Here is a 15,867-nt window from a genome sequence, read left to right as displayed (position 1 = left end):
TACAAGTGCAACCCACTTTGGCGTCAACAGTCTACGTCACTTTTTAAAATGAAATCCTACAAAAACCCCACTGCTTTCCTCCTCTTTCTCGGCATGCCTTGTTGAAGCTCGGCGCCCTGCTCCCGCTGCTTTGAGGAATTGATCTGCGTTGGTCTCTTCCGCTCCTCCCCTCGGATTTGCAAATGGATTCATCTCAGAGTTTCCATCCTTACATCACCCAAGTGACTCAAGCCTGCCATCTCCAGCTGGCATTGCTGAGGAAGATAAGGCTATTGTTGGGGATGACTTCAGAACCACTGCGCAGGCGCTCACCCGAAGGCCTCAGGGCACACACAAGACTGACAAGACAATAGACAAGAAAACAGGAGTGAATGCTAAGGACTCTACTTATGTGTTCACATCACCCCCAGTTTGGTCAATCTTCCCCGGAGCAAAATTTGAACTGCCCTGCATTCATTTTAAGGAACTTAAATTACACAGCCATTAATCTTGACTCAAAATTATCTCGGTCGATGAAGGTGAGAGGCAAACGAGGGCGCAGATATGAAGGGATGTGTATAACATTATTTAAGAAAAATGCCTCTTCCAATCAAGCCTTCTCTTCGGCTGCTCCTGACCTTCTGCCTCTTGAAGTTGAAATCTTGTGTGTTCCAGATTTAGTGCCTGTTAGAAGAGCTCTAAAAACACCTGTGAAACTTCACTGTAAGTCATTTATTACAGCAGCAACTGGCAACTTTTTTGAAGGACCCTTCTTTTGGTGTTGAGTGAAAATGTTGCAAGCAAAAATGTGGTCAGCGAAAAAGCCGTGGTGAAAATAGCTCTGCAATGGAAAAGTAGGCAAGTAAAAAATAGTAAAACATGCAGTTGAAACGTAGCCACAAATGTAGTGGTGCTAGGGTAATTTTTAGGGCTAAGGGGGGGGGGGGGTTGTGGGCTTGTGATGGGTTAGGATAGGGGTTAGGGTAAGGATAGGGGTTAGAGTAAAGATTTGGATTAGGGTCAGGATGATTGATGCAGGGATGGTGGTAGGGTTTGGGTAGTCATTAGGGTAGATTAAGTGTCTGGATAAGTGCTTGGATAGGGGGTATGGTAAGGCCACGGCTAAGAGAGTAATGCTTTGGGTAAGTGTGAAAGAAAAGGATAGGGAAGTGGGGGAGGGCTAGTGGTGTTGGTGTAGGATAGGGGTGAGGATGAACCTAGGGGTTATGGGCAGAGTTGCATTTAGGGTAAGTGTAAGGCTAAGGGTTAGGGCCAGGGCTGTGTCATTTGTGGCGAGCTGGTGATGGGGTTGGAGTGAGGTTCACTGTTCATTTTCCATTGATTTTGCTCTGAGTAACATGCACATAAAATGCTTTAGCAGGCGGAAGTGTTAATGCTCTGTAAGAGTTCAGGGTGGCTATTAGAGTAGGGGAAGATTTAGGAACAGAGTTAGGGTGATTGTGGAGATCTTTTTAAAGGTTCGTGTCATTGTTAGGGTACCTTGTACCTTTGTGTATTTAAAAATAGCTTTTTTGACAACCTTGTTACTGGAAACATGTTCACACTGCATTGATGGTAATGAATAACTGAATTTTTTTTAATGACTTTTTGCTGGCTACATTTGCACAAGACTACATTTTCCTGGGGACATTTGCACAAAGAACTCTTCGTTTTTCTGTACTTTTCAGTTTTTTATTTTGCCATTTTGATTCCGTGTGTGTGTGTGTATGAAACTTGATGCTGTTCTTAATGTGTTTTGTACAGTGCTTTGTTGCCCCAGGGTTGGAAAAACGTTTCAAATATTAGAAATACATACAACATATAAACAAAAGCGCAAAGGGCAGCCACCACAAACCTTTGGGAACCACTTATTCCTCATTTGCGCTGGAACCCTCCATGCCAGAGTGTTTTATTTATTTATACATTTGGGGCTGGTTTTTTAGTGCGGAGGCAGCTACGAGAAACAGCAGCCCGGCCGTAGAGCAGCGGTTAATAGGATTGCATTCTAGGGGGCAAAGGTATAACAGGGCTGTGTTACACTACAGTCAAGCAACAGGAGCAGAAAGAGGGATGAGGTGTGGTTGGGGGTGTTAGGGTGCGTGAAGATGGTACTCCCTGAACAGGAGGGTCTTAAACTCCTTTCTGAATTGCATGAGGGGGGGTGCGAGTCTAATCTTCATGGGTATGAGGTCCCACATTAGATCGAGAGGGTGCCTTGAGGTCCTGCAGCTCCGGGGCATAGATTGAGAGGTTTCTTGAGGTCCCACAGCTCCGGGACATAGATCGAGAGGGTGTCTTGAGGTCCTGCAGCCCCGGGGCATAGATCGAGAGGGTGTCCTGAGGTCCCACAGCTCCGGGGCATAGATCGAGAGGGTGTCTTGAGGTCCCGCAGCTCCAGGGCATAGATCGAGAGGGTGTCTTGAGGTCCCGCAGCCCCGGGGCATAGATCGAGAGGGTGTCTTGCGGTCCCATAGCCCCAGGGCATAGATCAAGAGGGTGTCTTGAGGTCCCACAGTCTCGGGCATAGATCGAGAGGGTGTCTTGAGGTCCCACAGCTCTGGGCATAGATCGAGAAGGTGTCTAGAGGTACCACAGCTCTGGGCATAGATCGAGAGGGAGTCTTGAGGTCCCACAGCTCTGGGGCATAGATCGAGAGGGTGCCTTGAGGTCATGCAGCCCCGGGTCATAGATCGAGAGGGTGTCCTGAGGTCCCGCAGCCCGGGTCATAGATCGAGAAGGTGTCTTGAGGTCCCACAGCCCCGGGGCATAGATCTAGAGGGTGTCTTGAGGTCCCACAGCTCCTGGGGCATATATCGAGAGGGTGTCTTGAGGTCCCACAGTCCCGGGGCATAGATCGAGAGGGTGTCTTGAGGTCCCACAGCCCTGTGCATAGATCGAGAAGGTGTCTTGAGGTCCCACAGTCCCGGGGCATAGATCGAGAGGGTGTCTTGAGGTCCCACAGCCCCGGGCATAGATCGAGTGGGTGTCTTGAGGTCCCACAGCTCTGGGCATAGATCGAGACGGTGTCTTGAGGTCCCGCAGCTCCGGGACATAGATCGAGAGGGTTTCTTGAGGTCCCGCAGCCCCGGGGCATTGATCGAGGGGGTGTCTCTTGAGGTCCCACAGCCCCGGGTCATAGATCGAGAGGGTGTCTTGAGGTCCCGCAGCCCCGGGGCATAGATCGAGAGGGTGTCTTGCGGTCCCACAGCCCCGGGGCATAGATCGAGAGGGTGGCTTGAGGTCCCACAGCCCCGGGGCATAGATCGAGAGGGTGTCTTGAGGTCCCACTGCCCCAGGGCATAGATCGAGAGGGAGTCTTGAGGTCCCACAGCTCTGGGGCATAGATCGAGAGGTTGTCTTGAGGTCCCACAGCCCCGGGGCATAGATCGAGAGGGTGTCTTGAGGTCCCACAGCCCCGGGAGTATAGATCGAGACGGTGTCTTGAGGTCCCACAGCTCCGGGCATAGATCGAGAGGGTGTCTTGCAGTGCCAACGTTCATTTGTTTGCTTTTAAGCTGAGCTTTCTAATGAGCTCAGCACCGGGTAAGAAGTATGGGACCTTTGTGATTACAGTGTTCTTCAATTGATCACCTAAAACAACAACCCCCTTTGCATCACTGTCAGCATGGAATGCTGCATCCTGCTTCTTTGGACACTTCAAGGAACCTACACTCAACCTTTCATCTGTCCTGCTCCTCCTCTCAGCAACCTCCACACCATGCAGGGTTTCGGCATCATTCACAAACCAGAGTTACGATGCTGCCTGTAAGCCAGAGGGTGGGCTGAGAGGGTGAGAGTATTGCTTTGTGCCCTGTCGGCATGTGGAGATACTGGGGTAGACTTCAGGGAGAAATAATCCGCGATTCTGGACCCTGCCCGATCACATGACAAAGCGCCATTCTTTTCATGACAGCGTTGCCCAAGTGTCCCAGCAGGTGCCACTGGGCCGAGCATCTGAGCAAGTCAGAGTGAGGTTCTAGCAGGGTCAGACTGGGACAAGAAATAGGCCCGGTCACCCAAAAATAAGTGGCCCACCCCTAGCCTCAAAAAAGTGGCCCACCCCTAGCCTCACGACTCTTGACCTCTGATGAAATCACTGGAAGTGATGTCATTTGACCCCACCCCAAAGTGGCATCCTGGGAAGCAATGAAACACAACCTATCTCCACTTGACAGAACAGGAAGTGCCATCAAATAGCATTGTTCCTAAGTACACTAAATTACTGAGAATCCAAGCAGACGTCCAAAGCCAAATGATAAACTTAAGCTTAAGCTCTTTTTTATAGAACAAATATGCATACAATATCACCCAACCTGTTTTGGTACTCATTTATCGACCTAAGAAGGATGAAAGGCTTTTTTTTGGGGGGGGGGAAACAAATTGAAGACATATTTTTTTTTCCCTTCCAAACCGGCCCAGGCATGGCCAGAAACCGGCCCCCATTCCCCAGGGATTATTTCAGCCCCGCCACTCCGCGCCGGCCAATCCGCCCCTGGGTTCTAGATGGTGCTTGGCCTGCGAACCAACATACTAATGAAGATGAAATGTGTGTCTGGGGTTTTCGTGCCTCAGACAGCTCTTTCTATGACCCAAAGTGTCATGCCTCCCACAACCCTTAGCTCTTGACTTAGGGTAATAAGCGGAGTCCCCACTCAGGCCGTATCTCGCTGCCAATGCCATGATCCTTGCTGCTCGTGGTGTACAAAGTATCTATTTGAGAGAGAGAAAAGTAGAGAGGCGGGGTTTGACAGTGGCAAAATGAGAAACTGAAATGGGACTTGTCTGTGGAGGACGGTGGTAGGAACGTGGGGAGGACACCATGTTGTTTTGCCTTGCTCGTCATTTTAATGCCTTACGATTTTAATGCTCGGATAAGAGTTGTAGGACTTGCCATGTCTTGCTTGGCCATGTTATGCCACGCTATATGTGGTTTTGTGTTGGTTTGAGCCAAAGTTCGTTTAAATGTACAGTCGAGAGTGCCAACTCGTAAATTGTTTTCTTTCAGAGAAATGAACATTGCAACCAGATAAACTGCGCCATCTCACTCTGCCCCGCCTTCCCCCCTCCTCCTAGGAAAAGCAGGGCGGTGCGTCCAGACTAAGCTTTCTCAGAAGGCTCCCTTTTCAGAACCGTGAGAACAGAAAAGGACTTTTCCGCGATCTGCACTGTGATGACTACTGAAGTCTCCGCGGTTTGGAAACAGAGGAGGGCGTCTTCAGTCCCAAAGCGCCGCTATTAGCTCTGTGTGACCTTGGGCACATCACTATGGTAACTTTCCGGAATTCAATTTCTCCGAGCTGGAAATAATTACTTATACTTGGCACAAGACATTCACAATTATCTTAACAGCAGAGACGAAATCTGTACGCTCGTGGTTTACTTTATATTAAACAAAAATACAATGTATTTAGCTATTTACTCTTAATCGCTGACTGAGCATGTATTGTGGCAGGAGCACCTCAAGTGCGAGGCACTGCACACACAGCTCTGAAGTGGTAGATTCACTGCACATAGAACACTGTGGGCCTGATTCATGGAATATTATCCCGGTTCAAAATTACTTTGCACTGCTGAAAAGGGACTTTGCACTGCCGACACAACCCCTGATTCATGGAACCGTGTAAAGTATATTTTTGCCGGGCAAAGTCATTTTGTACTGCAAAAATGACCATGCACTGAAAAAATACACTTTGCACAGTTCCATGAATCAGGGTTTGTGTCGGCAGTGCAAAGTCCCTTTTCAGCAGTGCAAATTCACTTTGAACCGAGCAAATATTCCATGAATGGGGCCCTGTGTGTGCGTTTAATCATGAAGTGCAGCACATGAAACATGTTGGTGTGTGGGTTCAAGTATGGGGTGCTGCACTGCAATGAACACACACCGTGCAGTCTGGGCTTTGAAAGAAAACTGGCTAAAGTAACCGGAATCTGACAGGGTGGCGCCGGTGACCTGTAACGATGAGAATACAGGACTTCAAACATTACACGTGTTTATAATTTGAGGCACAGACAGACTGTGTGATTTGCACAGAATCACACAGCTTTCTTGGTGTGTGCTGGACCAGAGATTGGAACCCTGGTCTCCAGGTTCAGGGTCGGTAATTTAGCCACTGGACCACGGCTTGAAATGATTTACCACACTAATGTAACCCAGTTTGCTTAGCTTAAACCACTTCAATTTGTACATATCTGTGATACACCTGCAACAACTTTGGCATTGTTTTTGTACATGTCTATCTTGTAACTGTGACTGTAACTTTACTGCGCATAGATACCCGAGGGTTTGGTGCGCTCTATAAATAAAGAAACAAACAAACAAAGAAATAACTGGCAGCTCAGACTTCTGATACCAAACACTGAAACACTTGTGAATAAATGGGCGTGTTTCAAGAGCACTAGGAACTGGGGGTAGCTGCTCCTATTCTTTGTTGGTTTATTCTTGGTGGTACCTGCAGCCTGTCGGTAGAAGCTAGGAGATCCATGCTCGTGGTGCCTACTTTGTGTGTCCTGGTAGTTGGGTGTTAGTTTCTACTCCATCAGCGCTGGTGTAGTAGTATAAGAGTACTTGAAGCCTACTCGGTTGAGTCAAAAGGTAGAGTCCACAAAGTTCTTAGTTTTACATTCATTTGCTTATTTTCTCGTTGTCCATCATCTTTTTCATTTAGTGTTTGTTGCAAGCAGACGCCCATGACCAAATGATAATGATGTGTTATTGTATAGCACTTACGCTTAAGCGCTTTATATAGAAAGAATATACATACAGTAGCACCCAAACTGTGTTGTTACTCATTAATCGACCTCAGAAGGATGTAAGGCTGAGTTGAGGTGTTTAAGAACAGACTCAATCAGTGACTCACCCCCTGAAGTCTGCCTGAAATATACCTTTAATGAGTCTAGCCATTATTGTATAGAATTCCAGAAAGACAAATTATTTAATATTCCTATTCTTTCTTATTTAGGGTCACTGCTAAAAGTGTTAGACTTGTGGAACCCCTGTCCCTTTTCATGTTGTATATTTTTTTAAAGATATCTGAACAAGAAAGCCAGCCACTCCAGAAGCAAAGAGCCACATGGTGCTGACCCAGTCCAGGAGCTTGCATTAAAGTTGCGACCCCTGGCGACCCCTAAATGACATCCCTGCTTCTGGCCCTACATCTTCCAACACACAGCCAGTTAATATGACGCCCTAAGACACTACGCTCAAGACAACCCTTAACTTGACTGCTCAATCCTTCCAAATATGCTCCCATTACCCCTACTAGTCAAGCCCAGCCACTTTCCCTGCAGGTCCCAAAGTGCCAAGATAGCGGGACAGTAATAGGAACATTGAAACCCAACCACAGGACATCGGCAGTGGTCCAGGCATCTTGGAAAACACCACAGAGGGCCACCTCCTTGTACACGCAATGGCACGTGCTCCCTTCAGGGCACCACACACAACCCTTGCATCTTATGCTCCCTTCACTCACACCACTTGGCCCATCACCTCGCCCGCAGCAAAAAGTCAGGATCCGTCCCTCATAGTCAGAACCAAAGGCAACTCATCCACCCTCACACTGTCACCAGCCATGCTCACGTACACAGACTACCTCATGCGCAAGTAGGACTTGCACAAGCCTATACGATTTACCTACTGACCAGAAACCGCTCTACAATAAAACAAACACTGCTCTCGCTCCAATCCAAATCCTACCTACCGAACTGGTGGTACTTCACACCCAAAACACCCCTCCAACAGTGCCAGATTAACCATTAGGCCACGTAGGCACCAGCCTATGGGCTCCACTCATTTTAGGGGCCCGGCACCTGCCAGTGCTTCATTTGGGCTTTGTATTTGTGCCCCGAGGCTGGGCACACCGGTCCGGCAGCCTGCGGCGCGTTAGCATTTATTTTTTCAAAATCAAATTGGTCTGTCTCCCACTGCGTCCGCACCTGTCAGTTGTCAGGTTGAGGGTGGGACTGCAGAATGGTGGTATGACGTGCGCCTTTCTTCGTAGTGCTGTGCAAAGTTGTCTTCATGACAAGGGTATTTTAAATACTGCAACGTGTCAACGGACCATCCGAGATTTTGTTTTCTTCAAATCACCATTGTCAAGATGTTATGCAGCAGTGTGCAAATTTAGATAGGGATTATATGCAAATCTTTGGTGTGCAGAGTGTAAAATGTCAATAATGATTGTAATTAGAAATGTGTAAGTTGTACGCAGTGCGAGTTGTCTCAGGAGGATAGCTCAGGGGCAATGCACTCGCCTTGGAAGAAAGACGACGCGCAGCAACAAAGGTTCGATCCCCAGGTGTCCGCGCTTAGAAACCTCCGGATATTAAGTGTGTTATAAATGACCAATCATAATCATACGCGTAAAAAGAAAGAGCAGCGTAATTAACAGATTACAATCTACTCCAAACGCACCAGCTCTAATATAGTAAGGTCTGTTTTGAAACGGGCCACAGAATGGGAAGAGTTCAATGGGCGAGCCTTAAAATATGATCTTGCCACTGCCACTGAAATTGAGTTCAGCGCATCGAGGCAAAGATATTAAATACTTGTGAAGTATTCTCTCAATATGGTTTGTTGAAGTAAAGAAATGTATTTAAGTCTAAGCATTAGCCCACCGGCCACTTCAACATCACAAGAGCAACTGACCATATGTGCATCTTTCCTAAAGCATTCTGTGTTCCATGGTCTACACTCCACCGAAGCATCTTTCCACTTCCATTCCATGTTCCATATTCCAGTCCCCCTCCACATATTGTAAGGATGGAATATGGAACATAGATGTGATTGAATGGAGGATGAAGTGCTACACAATGAAATACTGCATACTTTCCTTGTTTGTACATATTTACATAACAACTGAACTTTACTGAAACCTGGATATGGAACAAACAAAAGAAAATATCAGAGTATGCGATATTATATATTACAATGCAAACAATTTACATTTTCACAAAATAGAAAAGCCAAAAAATGATCTCTTTTACATTTCACAAAGCAGAATAGCCTAATTTTAGCTCACATAATCCTTCAAAGACACACCCGTTTGTTCCGGGTAAGAAACTTCCTCTCCAGGATTTTCCCTTTCCTAGATTTATCAACCTCCTCATATTCCTCCCTACCTTTAACCATGTTACTACTTCTGGATACTTGCTTGGAACACTTGGACACTCTGTTTACATTCCACACTTTACCATCCGAGACCTTTATAGCTCCATGGAATCTTTCTAGCACTTGAATGGGTTCCGACCATTTAATAGGCCCTCTAGCATTGACTTGTGGAAGCTTAATTCTCACCCAATCACCCACTTCCATGCGACATTCCTTGACAGGCCTCCTCACCATCAAAAGTATTTTTTAGTACTTAATTGTTTCTGATATACCTTCTCTCCCACATCCTTAACATCAATGTTCTTTTTGCACGCTCTGCCCAACCACGCAGGACATACTCTTGTGTTTGGTTTTCTACCTCTTAGCATTTCAAAAGGAGAAACCCCTGTGGTAGAGTGAGGTGTGAATCTGTCTGCAACAACGGTTTCTTCAACAGCCTTTTTCCAATCACCATTACTTGACAAAGTACCCCTGATACTATTTTATCACTTTGTTGAATCTCTCAACAAGACCGTTTGTTTGAGGATGATAAATATAACTTGTTCTATGCTCAACTTCATTGTCTTTGAGAAATGTTTTGATTTCTTCTGACACTAATTGTCAGTAATAATATTTGTGGGATAACCTTCCCATTTAAATATTACATCCAAAAATGAAATATCTTTAGAACAAATATTCTGCACCCACTCAATCTCCACCCACCTAGACAGCATGTCAATGAGCACTATACAAAATCTCAAAGTCCCTTGACTTCTCACTGGACCAACAATATCTAGTCCTACGCGTTCCCAAGGTATGGTGGGTATAGACATAATAGTCATAGTTTCTTGCCTTGCAATGTACCCCTTGGCAGAGTCTTCACAATTGCAACATCCTCTAATGAGCCTTTCTACTTCTAAATCCACCAAAAGTCTTGCCTGACGAGTTGTTTTGTCTTAGTCATACCCTGGTGTCCCTCATGTGCTAACTGTAATATTTTCTTTCTTACTCCGAAAGGTGGATATAATGTGTCACCCCTCAAGACTAAACCTTTGTTAATATGTAATTTAACGAACACATCTCTAACTACATCCGGCAGCTCACCTTTTCTAATCTCATTACCTTTTGTTGCACTTTCCAGCCGCTCTTTCACTCTTTTGAGGATTTCATCTGAAGCCATTGTTTGTGCCCGATCATCTTCTGATACAATTTCTTGATACACATTTAAGATTTGTTCTTCATCACCTCTCTCATCATCTACATTATCAACAATATTAGTCATTCTTGACAAACAATCACCAGATTTTTTTTTGACATTGGGAACAATTTCTACTTCCCAATTATACTCCTGCAGACTCGCAACCCATTTTCTAATTCTCGGCGAGACTTTATCCAGTCCTTTGGTAGTTAAAATCTCCTTGAGTGGCTTGCGGTCTGGCCTTACCAGAAATTTAGTTCCCCAAATGAACAAGCCAATAATTATTTCTCAATGTTGGAATAATTGCATTCCGCTTCCCTCAGAACTCTTAAGACAAATGCAATGGGATATTCTATTCCACTTACTACTTGTAATAATACGGCCCCCAAACCATGATTACTGGCATCTGTGGTGGGAATACTCCTTTTGTTAGGATTAAAAGATTTTAATGTGGGTGCACCATTTAAATCTACCTTTATGTTACTGAACTCACACTCACACTGATCACTCCAGTCTAACTTCACATTTTAAATTGGTAAAATTCTTTACCAATTCCCTCATATGAAAGGTTTTACTTGCCAAGTCGGGAATAAACTTGGCATAATCTTTGGCCATACCCAAAAACAATATCAATTTTTCTTTACTATCAGGACTGGGAAAATTGAGAACGGTGTTGACTAGCTCCTCTTTAGGTCTAATGCCTTTATCAGAAATGTCATGTCCCAGATATTGTATATTGGATCTGTTAAATTTACATGTGTAAGACCAGCCTCTTTAAAAAGATCTAACACTTTATGAACTCTACTGTAATGTTCGTTTCGGTCCTTTCCATAAACTAACACATCATCTTGGAAACATAGTACCCCTTGCATGTGATGGAATAACTGATACATTATGTGCTGAAACACAGCTGCTCCAGATATGAGCCCAAACGGCATCCTTTTACAACAAAATAAACCCTGTATGGTAATGAAAGCAGTAATATTTCTTGAAAGGGGATGCAACATGATCTGATGGTATGGAGATTTCAAATCTAAAGTACTCATTATTTCTGCATCTTTAATTGTTCCTAGCATTTCAGGTCTGTTAGGTAGGGGATGCCTATCAGGAATCACGCATTTATTCACACATCTGAGATCTATACACAACCATAGTTTCCCATTGGGATTCTGTACTATTACCAAAGGTGAAACCCATTGAGCTGATTCCACTCTTTCAATTACACCTTGTGCTTCCATATTCTCAAGTGTTTCTTTCACGGCTGATTTTATCGCCAAAGGAACCGGCCTTACTTTTTGTACCACATGAATGGCATCATGTCTCAATCTTATTCTGTTTCTAAATTTCTTCAAAGCCCCAAGTTCCTCCGTAAACACTGAGTGTTATCTGAAGAGTTCTGATGATGTTTCTTGATCCACCGCATATATTACTTCCTCGCATTTGGATCTAGTTTTATTTCCATTCTCCTTTGATGGGACCAAATCAAAAGTGGTTGCATTCCCTTTTTCGAGACATATTTGTCCCTTTGCAGTTCTGTCTTTAAATTTCATAGTGGACCAGAACCACCCTTCCAATTCAATTTGTTTACCCACATATGCAACAGGTCTGACTTCAACTTCTTTTAATGTGATACTTGACTTGAAATCTTTGTCAAAAAGAACTTTGAATAATAACATGTACTTTGCACCAAAGTCAATTACATTGCTAAGTTTGTTATCATTTATTTCTATCACTGTCATGGGTTTTTCAATATCTGCATCATCGTCTTCAACTGTGTTGTCTAGTGAGTCTTCTACTGAAAATGTACATTCTTCTAGTTCTTCACAAGGTTCATCAATACATTCTATGTTATCCATTTTAGTTCTGCAGCAGTTGGTAAAATGTACATGTTTATTACACCTCTCACACAACTCTTTGATGCCAGGACATTTTTCACTACTAGCTAAATGATGCATGCTAACACATATATAGCATCTCCGTCTGTCGCTGGTTTCTCTTCTCTCTTTAAACCTAGAACCTTTCTTCTTCACATATGCTGGATCTTTCCGGGTGAATAGTTTCCTTTTGGTAGACTCCTTTCCTTGCGCTGCTAAAACTTTTGGCACTTGTGATATTTCTTCCTTGTTATTCTCAAATTCCACTCTTTTTTCAAGTTCTTTCACACATTTGTTGGTGTGTTCCACCTCCTTTGCAACTCTGAGAACTTCATCTAAGGATGGATTTCCTTTAGACCAGAGTGCTTCACATTTGCTATTATTGCATTCCAGCATGAATTGGTCTCAAAGACGCTCATCTAAATTATTGCCAAACTCACAGAAGTAATCAATCCATGTAGAGCTGTTATGAATTGTTCTAATGTCTCACCAGTTTCTTGTTTACACTTACCGAAATGATATCTATCAAGAATGATACTCACAGATTTTTCATAATGCAAATCTAACATTTGAATACACTTCTCATATTCTGGAAGTCCTGAGGCTTCTTCATCAGATTGGGTGGAAGATTCTCAAACTGTTCTTGCCCGTAGTTTCTTAGGCAGTGTATGACTAAGCACTTTTTCCATTCACTGGAAAAATTTAGACCATGAGCTGAAAACATGTAATAATCAAAACGTTTTTTCCATCGTTTCCAGGGCTCTATTGGTTCACCCTTTATGTCTCGAAAATAGTTCGGTGGCTGTATACCTTGCATGATTGGTGATCAATTTATTGAGCTTGTTTCCCTTTGATAATACACGTATTTCATTGCGTAGAACTTCATCCTCCATTCAATCACATCTATGTTCCATATTCCATCCTTACAATATGTGGAGGGGGACTGGAATATGGAGCATGGAATGGAAGTGGAAACATGCTTCGGTGGAGTGTAGACCATGAAACACAGAATGCTTTAGGAAAGATGCACATATGTTCAGTTGCTCTTGTGATGTTGAAGTGGCCGGTGGGCTAATGCTTAGACTTAAATACATTTCTTTACTTCAACAAACTTTGTTGAGAGAATACTTCAGTGGCGACGAGGATAAGATATACCAGGAACGGCAGCCCAATGAGTAGCTGTTCAACTACGTCTTCAACTGCGTGAACCATGCACCAGGATAATCGCAGGCATATTGGATACATGGTCTGCTTCGGAAGATTGCTACGCCCATGCAGGCGCTTGCAAATACAGAGAGCCCAGAGCGACCTGTAATCTCCAAGGGTTGCTGAAGTCAAGGGGCCCTGATCTCTTCCTCTCTCTCTGTCCCCTACTGACCTACATGTCTACTGCACTGACTGGTGGCCTGGCTACCCTCAGAGTGCCACTGGGTACCAGGTTCCACCATGACAAGTCGATCCTGCCCTGCCTCCGACCTTCTGCACACTTAGGGGATGTAACTGTAACCCTACAGTCTCTGGCCACCTGCACTTAACCTAACCACGCTGTCCTGGCTGCACTTCCCTTGCCGCTCCTTGGCACTTCCTCCATCACCCTCCCCCTACACTTTGCGCATCGCACGTGCCCGGTCTGAATGACACAAGGCCTAGTCAGATCGTTTGTATTGTCCCTCCTCTGTTTCCCCCCCCTTCTCGTGCCTAGAAACACTGGTTTAGAGGCGTGTTATAAATGACTTATCATATCATATCTTGCAGAGTAGCAGAATTTCTATTGAAAGCATGGGGGCAGAGGCTGCCGGAAGCACTTAAGTCCACAAGGCCATTACGATGCCTTGTCCTGGTAGGGTGAACTAAAAGGGTTTGAAGCTTAGTGAATGATGCTATCGCTTTGTAATGTCTTATGACGATTCCAGAACAGAGAGGACCATGTTTGAGAGGGAGCTACAGTGCATGTGATCGTGAGAAGTGCAGGCAATCCAGCTAACAGATCCCCGGCCACTCCTGCAGAAAACCATTTAGCAATTTAGCTCCTGGCCTCAAGATGAGAAAAAGTGCAAATTGACCGATGAGATGAGAGACAAACAGATCCACTCCAGGAGGACCACCAACATCAAAAGCCGGTCCAAGATCGACTTGCCTGGGATTTATTTATTTATTCAGATTTGTAGAGCGCACGTCAGCCCGGGTGCATCGTGGCGCTTGTTACAGACATATCTTGGTTACAAATAAGACAATACAATAAAGCAATATTAACAAGGAATACATTATTTACAGTGGGAGATATGGTGTTTGTACAGTAGCAATGCAGTATATTTACATGGATTGGCCTGAGTCACATTATTGTGCAAGGAAAGAGGTCTTCAGTTTCCTACGAAAAATCGGGAGCGAGTTTTCCGCCCTAATGTCTGCAGGGAGAGCGTTCCAGGTCTTGGCAGCAATGTAGGGGAAGCTTAGGCCACCGGCTTTGGCTTTTTTGATGCGTGGGATGCAGAGTAGGTTGGTGTATTGCGTTCTGGTGGGGCGGGCGGAGGAGGGTTTGGAGATGGTCTCTGATAGGTAGGACGGGGCGGAGAGAGAGAGGCATTTGTGGGTGAGGGTGAGGATTTTGAGTGTAATTCGTTCTTTAACCGGTAGCCATTGGGCTGAAAGTCTGGCATGGGAGATATGATCTCTTCTTGGGATGCTGAGAGCAGCCCAGAGCGCATTGTTGTGTGTGACTTGGAGTCTCTTTAGGTTTTTGCTGATGTGCCCACTAGGAGGGCATTGCAATAGTCCAGTTTGGCTCCAATGGTTGCTCTGGCTATGGAGAGGCAGTTGGGTTTGGAGAGGTAAGGCTTGATGGCGTTTATGAGTTTGGTGGTGTGGGCAGATGAGGAGGTGATAGCGCTGACTTGTCTGTTCGTAGAAAGAGAGGAGTCTAGGTATACTCCCAGAGTCTTTACCACTGTGGAGACAGGGATGATGTAGTTGTCAATAGAGAAGTTAGCGTACAGTGTGTCCAGTTTGTCTAGGGTGCTCTGTTGACCCAATATCATGATTTCCGTCTTGTCTCCATTTAAGCAGAGGCCGTTTACTGCCATCCAGGTCTGGATGATGGCGTAGATTGAGTGGAGTGCCTTTGCGTCGTCGTGGTATGACCCTGAGAGGGGTCGAAGTACTTGTGTGTCGTCCGCGTAATTCGTGTATGTGATGCCGTAGGAGTCGAGTTTGTCAAAAAGAGGTTTAGTGAACAGGTTGTAGAGTGTGGGAGCAGTGCAGGAACCTTGAGGGACTCCGCAGTGGATTGTCGTGGGAGTGGCGTTGGCGATGTCCGAGAAGACTTTCATGGCTCTACCCTCTAGGAAGGAGGTGACCCATAGGGCTGATTCTTTAGAAAAGTTGGCAGAGTGTGTGAGGTGTGAGGTGAGGGTCTTGTGATCAACTAGATCGAAAGCGGCCGAGAGATCTAGGAGGAGCAAGAGAGCTGGCTTGCCCTTGTCCATGATTTGGGTGATCTGATTTTTTAGGTCGACCAGGGCTGTTTCTGTGCCGTGTCTTTTCCGGAAGCCTGATTGCCTTGCTCCAAGGATGGAGTGGGTTCCAGAAAGTGCTGGATCCACAGGCTTCCATCCTAGAGTATCTTGAACATCTGCCCTAACACCGAAATACTTCCTAAAACAAACGGCCGGAAATGTTTGGGCCAAGCGGCAAAGGTTGTGTAACAGGTGCCTCCTGGATGACGATTTGACAAT

Source organism: Ambystoma mexicanum, chromosome 8 (genome assembly GCF_040938575.1).
Source record: "Ambystoma mexicanum isolate Mex_15411 chromosome 8, UKY_AmexF1_1, whole genome shotgun sequence".
NCBI lineage: Eukaryota > Metazoa > Chordata > Amphibia > Caudata > Ambystomatidae > Ambystoma > Ambystoma mexicanum.
The sequence above is the reverse complement of the archived record's forward strand: the minus strand, read 5'-3'. Positions refer to the sequence as shown.